Source organism: Aquarana catesbeiana, linkage group LG01 (assembly GCF_042186555.1).
Source record: "Aquarana catesbeiana isolate 2022-GZ linkage group LG01, ASM4218655v1, whole genome shotgun sequence".
Classification (NCBI taxonomy): Eukaryota; Metazoa; Chordata; class Amphibia; order Anura; family Ranidae; genus Aquarana; species Aquarana catesbeiana.
Window position 1 is genome coordinate 170142302 of NC_133324.1, and position 17853 is coordinate 170160154.

The window sequence follows — 17853 nt, forward strand, 5'->3', positions numbered from 1 at the left end:
AGTCGTTTGTGGAGGATAAATCCCTATAGGATCGGTAAATAGGATAAGTCCCGAGCGGAGCTCCTACAGCACACGTCTCACTCCATGCAGCTCCAGACCACGCCCCACTGTTACTTAGTTCTGAATGGGTGAAGGACAGGTTCATGATGGTGGAGGTAAAAAGCAGCAAACCAATTCCATAAATGGGCTCTCTAATTTTTACAGGTTAGCAAGACAAGGCTGGTTTGCGTCAAAAGCCAGTCTGAATGATTTTCCAGTAAAATAGTTTTAGTCTCCAAGATCTGCAATGTGGATCCGCTGTGATTACACGGGGACCAAGCCAATTTGGATGTTTCTGTATATCTGACATCACTGCCAGCAAGCCTACCAGTGAAACTACCCTGCTTTCAAAATGGGCAAATTTATCATCCGCTAAGAAAGCTTTAAAACACAGAGTTTATTTTTACTCCTGGAAAGCAACCATGCAAGTGATTGCCAAGACCAGTCCTGGGAAAAGTGCCTAATAATCTCAGAATGCCTGAGCCCTTGTGTACTTCAAAGCATATTTGTCACAACAGTGATATGCCTTTGTGCTGCACCTACATTTTATATTAAAAGTTAGTTATATTAAACGTTTTCCTCCACCGCATGCTATATACCCAAAAGCTAAACGGTCTTATTACAAACCTGATATGGGAGCTGGTTCGAATCCCAACCATGACACTACCTGCCTGGAATTTGCATGTTCTCCCTGTGCCTGCATGGGTTTCCTCCGGGTACTCCGGATTCCTCCCACACTCCAAAGACGTGCTGGTCGGTTAATTGGTTCCTGTCTAATTTGGACCTAGTATGTGTATGTATGAATCGTAGGGCTGCAACGAACAATTATTTTCATAATCGATTAGTTGGCCGATTTATTGTTTCGATTAATTGGTTATTAACCTTAAAAAAAGTGTGGTGTATAATTTAGTTAATATGTAAAGTTTAAAAAAAGCTATTTTATTCTTAAATATCTCTATGCAGTGGTAAATATAAATAACCAACTATATGGTTAGAGCAAAATATCTAATCCACTCTAAGAATAACAGACAGAAGAGATATACCGTATATACTATTAGAGGATACAGTGGGGACGGAAAGTATTCAGACCCCCTTAAATTTTTCACTCTTTGTTATATTGCAGCCATTTGCTAAAATCATTTAAGTTCATTTTTTCCTCATTAATGTACACACAGCACCCCATATTGACAGAAAAACACAGAATTGTTGCCATTTTTGCAGATTTATTAAAAAAGAAAAACTGAAATATCACATGGCCCTAAGTATTCAGACCCTTTGCTGTGACACTCATATATTTAACTCAGGTGCTGTCCATTTCCTCTGATCATCCTTCAGATGGTTCTACACCTTCATTTGAGTCCAGCTGTGTTTGATTATACTGATTGGACTTGTTTAGGAAAGCCACACACCTGTCTCTATAAGACTTTACAGCTCACAGTGCATGTCAGAGCAAATGAGAATCATGAGGTCAAAGGAACTGCCTGAAGAGCTCAGAGACAGAATTGTGGCAAGGCACAGATCTGGTCAAGGTTACAAAAAAAGTCTGCTGCACTTAAGGTTCCTAAGAGCACAGTGGCCTCCATAATCCTTAAATGGAAGACGTTTGAAACGACCAGAACCCTTCCTAGAGCTGGCCATCCGACCAAACTGAGCTATCGGGGGAGAAGAGCCTTGGTGAGAGAGGTAAAGAAGAACCCAAAGATCACTGTGGCTGAGCTCCAGAGATGCAGTCGGGAGATGGGAAAAAGTTGTAGAAAGTCAACCATCACTGCAGCCCTCCACCAGTCGGGGCTTTATGGTAGAGTGGCCCGATGGAAGCCTCTCCTCAGTGCAAGACACATGAAAGCCCGCATGGAGTTTGCTAAAAAACACCTGAAGGACTCCAAGATGGTGAGAAATAAGATTCTCTGGTCTGATGAGACCAAGATAGAACTTTTGGCCTTAATTCTAAGTGGTATGTGTGGAGAAAACCAGGCACTGCTCATCCCCTGTCCAATACAGTCCCAACAGTGAAGCATGGTGGTGGCAGCATCATGCTGTGGGGGTGTTTTTCAGCTGCAGGGACAGGACGACTGGTTGCAATCGAGGGAAAGATGAATGCGACCAAGTATCCTAGGATGAAAACCTTCTCCAGAGTGCTCAGGACCTCAGAGAGGGCCGAAGATTTACCTTCTAACAAGACAATGACCCTAAGCACACAGCTAAAATAACGTAGGAGTGGCTTCACAACAACTCCACGACTGTTCTTGAATGGCTCAGCCAGAGCCCTGACTTAAACCCAATTGAGCATCTCTGGAGAGACCTAAAAATGGCTGTCCGCCAACGTTTACCATCCAACCTGACAGAACTAAAGAGGGTCTGCAAGGAGGAATGGCAGAGGATCCCCAAATCCAGGTGTGAAAAACTTGTTGCATCTTTCCCAAAAAGACTCATGGCTGTATTAGATCAAAAGGGTGCTTCTACTAAATACTGAGCAAAGGGTCTGAATACTTGGGACCATGTGATATTTCAGTTTTTCTGTTAATATGGGGTGCTGTGTGTACATTAATGAGGGAAAAAAAATGAACTTAAATAATTTTAGCAAATGGCTGCAATATAACAAAGAGTGAAAAATGTAAGGGGGTCTGAATACTTTCGGTCCCCAATGTATGTACTGTATATACTATTGAAGGGTGAATCTGGTAAATATCAGACTCAGAGATCAAATTTTTAAATTAAAAAAAACAAACTGTCTTCCTTCAAAAAAAATGTCATTTTAAGAACGTTCGTTCGATTTTCTAATCGTTAGTGGGGTCAGATCGACGTTCATTTTCAACCACAGTGACGGGAAAATTTGGAAATAATAGAAAACTTCTTGGTCAAAGGAATTTTAAGATCGTGTATGTTTTCGTTGAGAAATTTCATTAATTTTAAAAACAGAATGTTAAAGCGGAGGTCCACCGAATATTTTTTTTTTTTTTTTTTTTTTTTTTACAAATACTGCAGCTGCTGACTTTTAAAATATGGACACTTACCTGTCCAGGGCGCCCGCGATGTTGGCACCCGAGGCCGAACCGTCCCTCGGTCTTTGGATGCTGCCGCCATCTTCGGTAAGGGAATCAGGAAGTGAAGCCTTGTGGCGAAAAGCGGAAGTTCCATTTTTGTGTGGAACTCTGCTTTAAAAAAAAGTTAAAATTTTAAACAACATTCTTTCATTCAGCGAATGTACAAAGATTTTTCATCTTAATATCTTCGTCTCGATCCGTGTGGCCAGCATAAGGCTTGGTATACACCTATGCAATTTGCTTTTGATCTGTTTCTGCATTGTTTTGTTTTCTGCAGTGCTGCGATTTGCATTTTTGCAAATTTTTTTTTTTTTTTCTTTTTTTTCTTTTTTTTCTTTTTTTTTCTTTGGCCAATTTTTTGTTGGGCAACTAAACACATATTGCTGCAAAAACGCATTACATACTTTTTCTGCAGCTTTATTTGTTTTCCTCTTATTTCAAGGGCTTCTATAATTTTTCTTTCTATTTTACATACAGACCAAGGTGACCAACCCCACCGCTGGCTTTCTGTCCAAGCCGGCTAGCCATGACTTTTGAGTCTCTAAAATGGCACTTCGCTTAAATCATAAGACCGCACAGCAAAGCTCCATACAGAAGCAGATATGTGGTTTTCTGTGAACATTTTCATTTTACATTTTTGGTTTAGCGGCTTTTTAAATGAAACCTTTACTAAGAGGTATGAGGAGGGCTGTCATGGCTGACGTCCTTCTATATTCATTTACTGGCAGTGTCTGGCTTAAGGACTTTCTGACTCACTAACTTGGCACAAACATGCAGATTAGCAAGTCAGAGGGAATTCAAAAGACTTAATCTATATACATGTTCCCAGGCAGTGCCTCAAGGTCTTGAACTATTTGGATTTGCATAAGAGCCACACAACTAGCGTTTTTCAGAAGAGGATGTCAATGGTGACACACCCTAGATGTGTCAAAAACGACCTAATGGTGACAGGGACACTTAAAAGTACATTACTCCAAACCTCTACTAAGAAAGAGAGCTTACAGCCGCCATTGCTGACCTCTACTGTTAAATGCTTGGCTATCATGCTGATCAAGCAGTTTTAACACTTTGGCCTCTTGCACGCTGCAACTTGGAAAAAGTTCAGTACAGCTTTTTTTTTTTTTTTTTTTTTTACTGAGCTAAAATACAGCCTATTAATTGTAATGTGCCTATGCACACAGGCGCGCAAACAAGCGCCGTGCATTGTTCAGTTTAAAAAAAAATAAACATTTTTGGTCAGTAATTTACACCTCGTGCGCACAAATATGCGAAAGTGCACACAAATGCCTATTTTCATATTGTTCAGAACCCTTGCATGAGAAAAAATTTGTGCGAAATTGAGTGATCGCGCACAAAATGACGCAAACGCATATGCGCGAAAATACGCGCTAATACGTGCAGAAAACCGCCTAAAATTATGTCTGAAAAAGTAGATGCTCAAACAGGAGTATCATGTGCAAGAGGCCTTTGAATAGCCGATCCAGAACAAAAGACTTCTAAGGAGTTCTGGATTCAGTTGCTGTATTTCCTTTTCCAAGTCCGGGACTCAGAAAATTTTGAAGTCGGAGACACCAGGTAAATAGTATTGTCAGGAGGGCACAGCGGATATGGATAATGGTATAAAAAATGATTATTCTGATAAAGAGCAATGTAAACACATTTGTATTTATTTATTTTTCATGTAAGTGATTTAAAAAGTCAAAATTGCTATTATGATAGCCATACAAGGCTAGATTTCTCTCATTCATGGGCTTTACAAGAGTAAATAAGTAATTTTCCCCCCATCCACACTTTTCAGCCTCCACTAGTGGCTATTGTGTTCAGACAGCTGCAGCATATGTGGCTGCCTGAATACCTGAACAGTGACCTGCATCTGCTAGGATGCAGTCACTGAACGACTGATCTTTTTTCTTTTTATTTGGTTGTCGATTTTTTTTTTTTCTCCCATTCAACTTCCTCTTTGCCTCCATGATAAAGCTTATAATTTAGGCCTTGCAATTCTTGTTTAATGTAGCAGATTCCCTCCAGGACTGACCTACCTTTGCTGCGCTATCATCTTTGCATATCTGCCATGGTGTGTTTTGTGTCAGCACTGACTGGCTGCCTCTGTGTAAGTTACACCCCTTTCACACTGAGGTAGTTTTCAGGCATTTTAGTGCTAGAAATAGTGCCTGAAAACTGCCTTTCATGCCGCGCTCCCAATGAACGGGCATCGCTTCCAAAGCGTTCCGTAAGCACTGCAACACGGGCATTTTTAACCATTTCTTTGGGGTTGAAAGCGCCGCTTAAACAGCAGTAAAGCACCGCTAAAACAGGCGGCGCTTTACCGCTAACGCACAGGGGGCCCCAGTGTGGAAGGGGCCTTAGCACCTGCTTTTTGGATATATTTACTGTCTCATTTAAAGCACTACAGTGCAAATCAAGGCCTAGCAATGTAATCCCTGTTTCTCTGGCTTGTCTATTTTTGTCACTGTGCAGTAATACAAAATATACAATATTCTTGTATATATTTCTGTAAAATCTCTTCTATGCATTTCTATGCAGCGTTGTCACCTAGTATATTTTACAGGATGGGCTCCCGTTAATTGTATGTAGTTAGAACTTTCACTAAATCCTCTTTTCAGAATATTTTCATATTTTTTTTGTAACAATTTGGTAGCCTTATTACTACTAAAACTACAATGTTATTGTTGCAGGCAAAAAAACAGAATTGGCAAATTTTGAAGTAAATTTGCTACATTACTTATGTTGAAGCTCTTGTGCAATCCATCAACGGAAACTCAGTGGGTGAGGTTTACTAAAACTGGAGAGTGCAGCTTTGCATAGAAATCGGCTTCCAGGTTTTATTGTCAAAGCTTAAAGTGTAAGTTCACCTTTACAGAAAAATCTGTGATTAAGGTGATTATACACAGAACCCCCTCCTCACCCCCCCGGGTCCTGCTGACATGGAGTTCGGCGATCTCCCGCTATGAGACCTCTTATAGCCACCTTAACGTTCTGGGGCTTAGAACATCCCCTCAGCTTAATCTCTAAAACGTACCTCGTCAGAAGGTACATTTGGGAGCATTGTAATTGGTCGGTACCGTCGGATGGGCGGCGCCGACCAGTCAGAACCTGCATAGCCCGTCCTGTCACCGTGGGCAGAGAGGACAGAAAGCCGCGGGGATTTCCAATCCACTGGCTGATAAAGCGGCGGTATCAAAATGGACAATTGTCGCTCTCCAGGTTAGCAGGACCGGGTGCGATGGGGGCAGAGTCCAGTGTAAGTTCACCTTACAGACTTTCTGTAGAGGTGAACTTACACTTTAAAGTGGAATTTTAGTCAGAAAATTAAAGCGGAGTTCCACCCAAAAGTGGAACTATCCCTTAATTGCTCCCCCCCTTCCCTCCGGTGTCGCATTTGGCACCTTTCGGGGGGAGAGAACAGGCAACTATTTTTGACAGGTCCCCTTTTCCCCACTCCTGGTATACAGGGCCGCGGCCCGATCTCATGGAAGTTCGGCCTCCTTCTCCTTCCTCCACCACCGGGCCAATCAGCGCAGCGCCCTTCGCCCATGCACAGTAGGGAACCGGGCTTGAATCCAAAAGGCTTCACTGTCGGGTTCTCTTACCTGGAATGGCGGTGGCAGCACCCGATGGTTGATCCGAAGATCGGCTTGGGTGCCGACATCGCAGGCTCCCTGGACAGGTAAGTGTCTATATAGTAAAAGTCAGCAGCAACAGTATTTGTAGCTGCTGACTTTTAATTTTTTTTTCCCCAAGATGGAACTTTAAGTCCTGCTCGATCACTTCAGGCTGGCCCCTTATGCAGGTATAGCTATATTAAACATAAGTGCCTAAACTATTCAAAATCCATTAACAAACTGTCTTTCCCTGCTCTGCACATGCTCAGTTGCTCTCCATTTTTAGGCACTGCTGATTGTGTAGAGACTGATCTGCTGACAGCCTTGAAGCGGAATTAAACCCTCCTATCCTTTACAGCCAAAAAAGCTGCTTCTGTTTGATCTGCAGCTGTCATGGTGCTGCACATGTGATCAGTTATGACACCAGAAATTTGATGGTTTGCCAGTTTGGTTGAGCACACAAATGTGTAAAGCAGAACTTTACTCATACCAATTTTTTAAAAATAATGTTCATTAGCAAGGAACGTGCATTCCACATTAAAGCTGAGGTTCGCACAAAAATTGAACCTCCCGCTTTTCTGAACCCTCCCCCCCTCCGGTGTCACATTTGGCACCTTTCAGGGGGGAGGGGGGTGCAGATACCTGTCTATTTGCACCCACTTCCGGCATAGACTCCCACGGGAGTCACGCCCCTTCCCGTCCCCACCGCGCTGTCTGCTGGGACACACACGGGTCCCAGAAACAGCGGGGACCAGTTAGGAAGCGCAGCGCGACTCGCGCATGTGCAGTAGGGAACCGGGAAGTAAAGCCGCAGTGCTTCACTTCCTGATTCCCTTACAGAGAATGGGGGCGGCACCTGAGGACTGAGGGACGATTCGGTCTCGGGTGCCGACATCGCTGGACCCCGGGACAGGTGAGTGTCCTTATTTTAAAAGTCAGCAGCTGCAGTATTTGTAGCTGCTGACTTTTAAATTTTATTTTTTTTTCGCGGGACTCCCTCTTTAATAATTATGCTACTAAAATGAATGTGTTCTGTAAATTGCCTCCAGCATTGCTCCTGTTTTCTTCTTGCTGGAGGAGGCCATTTTGCTGAAACCCAGAACCCCTGAACAGCAGTAAGGCTGGCCATACATGGTCGAATTTCAAAATAATTTTCTTTTGAAAATCAGAAAATTTGTGCGTTTTGTGATCTGATGGTGCCACCATTGCTTTCAAAATTTGGCCAACCAAGCCTTCAATTTCACCTCATGTTGCTACAGAAAATAACTTTAGTGGCTGGGAATCTTCTCTTTCCAGGAATTTTCTTTTCTTGCACACGTGCGTTTTTTTCGATTACATTTCTCGCACGATTCTCCCATCATTGATTAGAAAATCGTTAGTTTTTCAAAAAAATTTCCAACATGTCCGATTACTCAAATTCGATGGCCACATGAAAATCAGCTGTTGCTGCAGCCCACTAATGGTGCGAAATACGAACGAAAATTCTTAGATAAGAAATTCAACCCATTGCCTTAATCATAAAGCAGAATTAAACCCATCTATTTTAATGGTTTTAAAAAATGGCTACATTCCTTGAATGCTGGGATTGCTAACTGTCACATTTGTGTCCTTCCAACCAAACTGTCAAATCATCAAATGGCTAGAGTCATAACTGATCACATGTGCAGCATCATGGCAATTGCAGATCAAACAGAACCAGTTTCCTTGGCTGTAAAGGATAGGAGGGTTTAATTCCGCTTTGAGGCTGTCAGCAGATCGGCTTCTACAAACACAGCAGTGCCTAAAATGGGAGAGCAACTGAGCATGTGCAGAGCGGGAGTGTATTACTGGATTTTAAATAGCATAAACACTTATTTTTTTATGTTTTACATAGCTATACGTGCAAAAGGGGCCAGCCTGAGGTTATCTAGCAGGACTTATTTTTTTCACTAAAGTTCCACTTCAGCCCTGGAAGATTTGGCTGCTAATTGAGTAGGCAATTTTTTGCGATTCGGCACTGCAACGCTTTAACTGACAAGTGCGCAGTCATGCGGCTTTGCACCCAGACAAAATTGATGTCCTTTTTCCCCCAAAAATAGAGCTTTCTTTTAGTGGTATTTGATCATCTCTGCGGTTTTTTATTTTTTGCGCTATAAACAAAAAAAGAGCTACAATTTTGAAAAAAAACACAATATTTTGTACTTTGCTATAATAAATATCCCCATATTTATTTATTTATTTATTTATTTAAAAAAAGCAAATTCTTCCTAGGTTTAGGCCGATATGTATTCTTCTACATATTTTTAGTAATAAAAATCGCAAAAAGCGTATATTGATTGGTTTGCGCAAAAGTTATAGTGTCTACAAAATAGGGGATAGATTTATGGCATTTTTATTATTTTTTTTTTTTTTTTTTTACTAGTAATGGCGGCTATCTGCAATTTTTATCGGGACTGCGACATTATGGCGGACACATCGGAGATTTTTGACACATTTTTGGGACCATTGGCATCTATACAGCGATCAGTGCTATAAAAATGCACTGATTACTGTAAAAATGTCACTGGCAGGGAAGGGTTTAACACTAGGGGGCGATCAAGGGGTTAACTGTGTTCCCTCTCTGTGTTCTAAATGAAAGGGAGGATGGGACTGTCTAGGGGAGATGACAGATCGCTGTTCATAATTTGTATGAACAGCCGATCAGTCTCTTCTCCCCTCCAGTGTGTCACGAGCGATCACGGGAGACCGCCAGGGGCGAGCAGCGAGCGCGCGCCCCTCGTGGCCACAGGGAAAAGCGAACGTGCATAACGTCGTTTCGCCCAGCTGTGCCATGCTGCCACAGTAAAACTGCGGCGACTGGTCGGCAAGTGGTTAACAATCCCGGCATTCCAAGAATGCAACTGTTTTTGAAACCATTAAATCAATAGGTTTAGTTCCACTTTATAATTTACTGCTGTTCAGGGGCTCTGGGCTTCCGCAAAATGGCAGCCTCCAGCAAGAAGAAACGGGAGCAATGCTGCAGGCAATTTACAGCACACACTAATTTTGGTAACATAATTATTAATGTGGAATGTATGTTCCTTGCTAAAGAACATTATTTTTTTATCAAGTTGTTATGGGTAAAGTTCCACATTAATTGAACAAGCTGAAGTTAGAAGCTGAGTGACTACCATGCATAGCTGCACCAGATTTAGCAAATCTCCCCCAATGTGTCTAAGCTCTTGTTCACACCGGGCCGATTTGACATGTCAAATTGCATGCCAAATCAGAGCTTATTGTCGGCAACTGCATCGTGCGAATCGATGCGATTCCCAAAAGTAGTTCCTGCACTTCGGGGGCGATTTTCAATAGACATCTGGGCATGAACCCACACAGAAATCTCTCAAATCGCCCCCGAAGTCAGACTAAAAGGCCGGTTTGAAATCAAACGAGTTCAGCTGAACAAACCTGCATTCAGTGTGAACCTAGGCTAAATGCTACATTCACCTTCTTCATCCCCTCTTTCAACAATGGCTGGTATTCATTTTTTTTTTTCTATTTTCAATAGGAAAAAAAACATTTCCAGCCAATGGAGAAGGATGGTTGATGACATGGTAAGCAAAGACTGTATAAAAATAAACTTTACTTTTTAAAAAGTCTGATTTCTAGCCTGAGTATTCAGAGCTGCAATCTACGGATTGTAAAGTAAACCTGTTGCAATTTTTTCTTCTTAAAACCCCTCTTACCAGTGAAATCAGTATGTAATCGCCTTTCCCAGAGATTGCACTATAGAGCACCTCTCTTAAAGTGATTGTAAAGTCGTTTGTTATTTTTAAAGGAAAAAAAAAAATGTATACTTTCCAGTGGGTCCCTCTTAGGTGCTCCTGGCCCCTCCCTCCTGTTGAGTGCCCCCACAGCCAGAAGCTTGCTATGGGGGCACCCAAGCCGTGCTGCAGCTCCCTGTGTCCCTTCAGACGGGTGCAGCGGTTCGGCACGCCCCCTCTCTCTCCTGATTGGCTAACTGACTTTGACAGAAGCGGGAACCAATGGCGCCGCTGCTGTGTCTCAGCCAATCAGGAGGGAGTGTCCCAGATGGCCGAGACACTCGTGGACAGAGATGGGGCTCCAGTAAGTATTAGGGGGGGCGCTGCACACCGAAGGCTTTTTATCGTAGAATGCATGAAGATAAAAAACCTTCTGACTTTACAACTCCTTTTAAAAGTAGTTCCACAAAGCCTAGTGGGAAACCAATATTTTCGGGAGTGTCGATCTCCTGGATCCCTCACAACTCTCCCTGATCCTTCCCTCTTATATCACTGCTGTAGAGATCAGTGATTTAATTGTTTAGTAAAGGTCTTGTACAGTTTCATATCGGAGTGAATGAAGTAATCGGGGAATAAAGTATTATACTTCTGCTTGCTTTATATAAAATTTGAAGGAGGTCAGGGTGGTGAGGTGACGGCATGAAGCTCTTTAGGAAAAGCTAAGATGAGGAAAACTCTTCTGTGTTCTTTTACTTACCAAATTGCACAAAGCAATCATTTCTGAGGGTAGCATTTTACTTTAATTTATCAAAAGCCTGTGTGCTAAATGTTTGTTTCAGCTTGCTGTTTTATGCTCGTGACCACATCTCCTTCACTTAATTTACCACTGCAGCGAGCAAGTCACCATTTCCTGGATTTATTATGCTGAGGAAATGGACTAAGCAAAGGCAAATAGATTTAATTCATTTTGGTTGCTGAGAGACAGTTTGGCACAGCGCTCTTCATGCTGTCTTTTATGACACCGGACCAGCTTGGATACAATGCGAGGCCTATAATATGGGATATCTCAAACTGTCAAATCTGTTTATAAGATACAGAAATTCGGTAAATAAGCAAATGCTGTTCTGTTAGTGTCTGCTTGGCACTCATATGTGAAAAAGGAAAAAGCTTACACTTCCTTTCCATATAGAAGCCTGCTTGGAGTGATCTGCAGGAAAGCCCAAACGGATACCTCCATGTCAGTTTAGCTTTCCATACAAGCAACCTGGGAACCCCACAACCTAGGCTGCTCTGGTACTGTTGTTGTTAATATTATATACGATTTCTATAGCTCCAACAGTTTGCACAGCAAAATAAAGAGAGACAATATACTTAAAATAGAAGAAAAGAGGGTCCAAAAGGCCCTGTTTGCAGGAGCTTGCAATCAAAAATGGAGGGCAAGTGGTACAAAAGGTAATAGCTGTGTGGGGATGAGTTGCTTAAGAATTAAAATTACAGTTGTTAGGTGGGATAGGCTTCACTTAATAGATGGGTTTCCAGGGGTCATCTAAAAGTGGACAGAGTAGGAGAGAGAGTTCCAGAGGATGGTAGAAGCTCTGGGGAAGTCCAGGACACAAACACGGGAGGAAGTGATGAGGAAGCTAGAGAAGAAGAAGTAATCGGGAAGAGTGAAGAGAGCAGTTTGGTAATACAGTAAAACCTTGGATTGCAAACATAATTTGTTTCGGAAACATGCTTGTAATCTAAAGCACTTGTATTTCCCAATAAGAAATAATGGAAACTCAGTTGTTTCGTTCCACAACCATTTGTTCATAAGTCCTTCAGTTTATAGTCCATATAAAAAGATTATAGCAATGTGATAGGTTTTGTAACCATAAAATGTCCATCCACAAATGGCAGCCTCCATGAGGGGAGTAGAAGCAGAAGCCAGCAGGAGCTACAGAGTATAAAAGAGAAGAGAGGCGCCTCTAAGTGTAGCAATATGGTTACATTTTAATGACGGTACAACATTTAGAAGCTCAAATGGTTTATGATTAAAAGAGGCAAATCTAAGTATGCAAGCATCTGGGGTAAAGCTGTCCACATAGACCGTTATCTGCACCGTAGGCTATCACTGCTGTCAGTCTGCAATTGTGACCGGTAAGACTACCCTGCAGTAGAGAGATTTGAAAGCGAGGCTTGAATTGCTCATAGAGCGCAGCGTGGAAGGGATGAGGTTGAGGGTGGTGTGGATCTATCTATGATCTATGTGGACAGCTTTACCCCGGATGCCTGCATACTTAGATGTGCATGTTTTAATCATCAACCATGTGACTTGCTAAATGTTGTACCTTCATTAAATGTAACCATATTGCTACACTTAGAGGAGCCACGCTTCTCTTTTATACCCAGTTGTGACATGACGCTACTTGTATATCAAGTATATTTATGCAAATTTAAGTATTCAAATATAATTATGTAAATTTATCTTGTCTTGCAAAATGCTCTCAAATCAAGTTTTTACTGTATTTTGAGACAAGACTGGTGATGTAGCTGGGAGCACAATTGAGTTGTGCATAGCTTTGTTATGCTATTAACCACTTCAGCCCCGTAAGATTTGGCTGATCAATGACCAGGCCGTTTTTTGCAATACGGCACTGCATCGCTTTAACTGACAATTGCACGGTCGTGCGACGCTGTACCCAAACAAAATTGGCATCCTTTTTTTTTCCCACAAATAAAGCTTACTTTTGGTGGTATTTGAAAAAAACACTTTTTTTTTTTTTTTATTCTTTTTTTATTTTTTTTATTTATTTTTTTTTTTTATCGGGACTGCAACATTATGGCGGACAGATCGGACACATTTTTGGGACCATTGACAATTATACAGTGATCAGAGCTATAAAAAGGCACTCATTACTGCGTAAATGTCACTGGCAGGGAAGGGGTTAAAACTAGGGGGCGATGAAGGGGTTAAAGTGACACTAAAGCTTCGTGGTGTGCGTTTTTTTTTTTTTATGACAAACAAATCATACTTGCCTCCACTGTGCAGCTCGTTTTGCACAGAGTGGCCCCGAACATCCTCTTCTGAGGTGCCTAGGTGGCTCTCACGGCTCCTCCCCGCATTAGATAACCCCCTAGGAGAAGCGCTAGGAACGGGACGAGATAAAGGGGGTACAGGTAAGTAAAACAGGGGCTCGAGGGGGCTGCAGTATTACAGGAAGGTTTACAACCCCTTTAACTGTGTTCCCTAGTGTGTTCTAACTGTAGGGGGATGGGAGTGACCTGGAGGAAATGACAGATCCTGGTACCTAGCTAGTAGGAACTGACAATCTGCCTCTCCTCACAGAACAGGGATTTGTGTGTGTGTGTGTGTGTGTGTGTGTGTGTGTGTGTGTGTGTGTGTGTACACACGCGTCCCTGTTCTGGCTCTCGTGCCCGCGAACGCGGCGGTCATTGCAACCGCCGGCCACGCGCATCGGCACCCCCCGCAGTGCATCGGGCGTGCGCACGCCTACTATCCCGCTTAAAGGGACAGATGTACAGCTACTACGGTTCGCGGGATGGTGCCGACCTGCCACAGTATGACGGCGGCTGGTCTGCAAGCGGTTAGTATTTTGAATTTAATACTTTTGAGCAATTGGAAGACAGTCAAGGGCGACCGTAAAGAAAGGGGTGGCAGGCACTGAGCGGTTGGTATGGAGGCTGAATCTTGCAGCAGCATTTATGATAGACTGAAAGAGGATAGCCTGTGTAGAGGTGGGCCAATGAGGAGGGAGTTACAGTAGTCAACGCTAGAAATGAAAAGTCAGGGAAATAGTAGCCTGACAGTGTCATTGGTTAAGATGAAATGTATTTTTGAAATGGTACAAAGTGATGGTGGCAAGATTTGGACAGTGATGGGTGTGAGGTTGCTTTGTCCGTTCATAAAGTTGGCCAATGGAAAAGAAAAAGTTGCACCGTCACGCAATTACCAAAATGCAGAAGTTGTCTGTAATTCAGTAATGCAGATAGTTACGAGGACAATACAAATACTTTGAGACCGCATATCCAGGTGAGTCTTTATCAAGGTGCAGATAACGAGGACTATACCTTGAGACATCGGTATTGTCCTTCTAGGGATGGCTGAGGTAATGATTCTGCAGACCTAAGTGGTAGAAGACTACACTCGGTCCTAGAAGTAGTTCTTTGACTCCTTGATCCTAAATAATACTGGTATTTAATTGTTAGATTGGAATTTTTGAAATTATAGTGACCTTGTTTCTTGGCTAGGCATAGAAATGCCTATTGATCTTACAGGAGGTCTCTGAAGAGTTCCTGAAAAGCTTCCTCTGAATATGTGCATGGTCCTACAAGATCCTTTTAGGATATTTCTTGTAGGTACTCCCATAAATCATATATATATATATATATATATATATTTAAAGAGGAACTGCAGTCTTCTCACACAATTTGTAATAAAAACATCTTTGCCATTCTGAAGCTTCCCTCTAACCACTTTGCATATTATTTTATATATACAGTGACTCTGTACTTGCCGAATATGCTGCAGAAATCTCCCTCCACTGAGTCTGGCTGCAGCCATTTTAACTGTGGGCAGCTGAAGCTGCTGCCTGTTCACTTTCAGGATTTACACAGACACACACCTCCAGCTCTGTAGCTGTCATTGTCCCTCTTATGACTCATCCCCCCTCCCTTCCTGGCAAACTCTCATGAGAGAGAGAGCTCTGTATGATGTCATAAGCCTAGGCTAATGACCAGACAAGAAACAGGAAGTGGGCTGTATAAGGTATTTACTGCAAAAAAAAAAATGTTTTACTATTCAAAGTTAAAACAACAAGGGCAGAAGATTTTATAGATGGAAAGATGAAAAAATGACTAAGGGTCCGCTTTAAGGAGCCTGCATTGAATTAAACGGTCAGGTGAGTGTCACTGTCCCATTGTGAATTGCCCATTTGTTGAAAGTCAAATGAAATCGCAACAATACAGGGATGATTAAACAGTATATGTGGGCAGCCACCTCCTAGACAAACTAGTAATGTGATATGCGTGAAACCGGTTTTCACTCCCAGAACAGATCAAAACAAACCTGTTACAAAACTAGTTAATTAAGTGACCTGTGAAAGCTGCCCACAAAACTTTGTCACTGTCCTCCAAACAGCAAATCCAATTAATGTACATTCAATCTGAGTTTTGGAGCTGCTTTCAGCAGGCTTCTCACAGTGCTGCTGCAAAGGACTGCTGCCTATTGTCACACTAACATTCTTTTTATAATAAGAATAATCCTATAATTATATAATATAAAGTTTTTTTCTTTCTACATTATGGTAATAATTTGGATAATCTATATTAATCTGTGTTATGCAGTTACATAGTAGGTGAGGTTAAAAAAAGACACAAGTCCATTAAGTCCAACCTATGTGTGTGATTATATGTCAGCATTACATTGTATATCCCTGTATGTTGTGGTCGTTCAGGTGCTTATCTAATAATTTTTTTGAAACTATCAATGCTCCCCACTGAGACCACCGCCTGTGGAAGGGAATTCCATAGCCTTGCCGCTCTTACAGTAAAGAACCCTCTACGCAGTTTAAGGTTATACCTCTTTTCTTCTAATTGTAATGAGTGGCCATGAGTCTTGTTAAACTCCCTTCTGCAAAAATTTTTTATCCCTATTGTGGGGTCACCAGTACAGTATTTATAACTTTGAAATCATATCCCCTCTCAAGCGTCTCTTCTCCAAAGAGAATAAGTTCAGTGCTCGCAACCTTTCTTCATAACGAATATATCCTCCAGATCCTTTATTAGCTTTGTTGCCCTTCTTTGTACTCGCTCAATTTCCAGCACGTCCTTCCTGAGGACTGGTGCCCAGAACTGGACAGCATACTCCAGGTGCGGCCGGACCAGAGTCTTGTAGAGTGGGAGAATTATCGTTTTATCTCTGGAGTTGATCCCCTTTTTAATGCATGCCAATATTCTGTTTGCTTTGTTAGGCTCAGCAATGGCAAGCAGCTGCTATCATCTACTAGGACCCCCAGGTCCTTTTCCATCCTAGATTCCCCCAGAGGTTCTCCCCCCAGTGTATAGATTGCATTCATATTTTTGCCACCCAAATGCATTATTTTACATTTTTCTACATTGAACCTCATTTGCCATGTAGTCGCCCACCCCATTTATTTGTTCAGATCTTCTTGCAAGGTTTCCACATCCTGCGGAGAAGTTATTGCCCTGCTTAGCTTGGTATCGTCCGCAAATACAGAGATTGAACTGTTTATCGCATCCTCCAGGTCGTTTATGAACAAAATAAATAGGATTGGTCCCAGCACAGAACCCTGGGGAACCCCACTACCCACCCCTGACCATTCCGAGTACTCCCCATTTATCACCACCCTCTGAACTCGCCCCTGTAGCCAGTTTTCAATCCATGTACTCACCCTATGGTCCATGCCAACGGACCTTATTTTGTACAGTAAACGTTTATGGGGAACTGTGTCAAATGCTTTTGCAAAATCCAGATACACCACGTCTACGGGCCTTCCTTTATCTAGATGGCAACTTACCTCCAGTTGTTTAGCTTGCAGCTATATCTGTACTTTGAGGCTCGTTGCTCTTCCTGTTTACGAATGCTAAAAAGAGTTTTGCACTAGGCCAAGGCTACAGGGACCTAAAAATCTGAAAAATGTAACTTGCTGACAGTTAGCTCATTAGACTATATTCAATGAACTGTTAATATCCTAGTCCTGCAACTCAAATCTGTGATTTATTGGTAAGATTGGCTTCTGCTAGCTTAAAGAGGTTGTAAAGTCAGAAGGTTTTTTATCTTAATGCATTCTATGCATTAAGATAAAAAGCCTTCTGTGTGCAGCAGCCCCCCTAACACTTACCTGAGGTCCCTCTCTGTCCAGCGATGTCCACGAGTGTCTCAGCCATCAGATTCTCCCTACCGATTGGCTGAGAGACAGCAGCGGCGCCATTGGCTGCCCATGCTGTCAATCAAAGTCAGCTAGCCAATCAGGAGAGAGAGAGAGGGGGCAGGGTGGGTTGGGGTCGGGGCTCTGTGTCTGAATGGACACAGGGAGCTATGACTTGGCTCAGGTGCCCCCATAGAAAGTTGCTTTCTGTGAGGGCACTGAACAGGAGGGAGGGGCCAGGAGCACAGAAGAGGGACCCGAGAAGCGGAGGATTCGGGCTGCTCTGTGCAAATCCACTGCCACAGAGCAGGCAAGTATTAAATGTTTGTTATTTTTATAGGAAAAAAAAATAGGCTTTACGATCACTTTAACGAATGGTTTGTTTTAGGACTCATGCACACTGTTTGTTCAGCCCTCTGAAAACCTTAAAGTGATTTGTAAAGCTTTGATTATTAAAAAAAATAAAATAAATAACAAACATGTCATACTTACCTCCACTGTGCAGCTGTCAGAAACCATGAATCAGACTGAGACA

General features: G+C 42.3%; 1 protein-coding gene across 3 annotated transcripts in view; it reads left to right on the forward strand.

Moving 5' to 3' along the window:
• LNPEP (leucyl and cystinyl aminopeptidase) overlaps positions 1 to 17853 on the forward strand; it is a 207777-nt gene that overhangs the window by 54392 nt on the left and 135532 nt on the right. Inside the window, exon 2 of one of the 3 annotated variants that reach the window (XM_073624539.1) lies at positions 10233 to 10278. The exons of the other annotated variants lie outside the window; for them this stretch is intronic. The gene's annotated coding sequence lies outside the window, so the exon portion shown is untranslated. The remainder of the gene's footprint in view (positions 1 to 10232; positions 10279 to 17853) is intronic. 3 annotated transcript variants of the gene reach the window in all.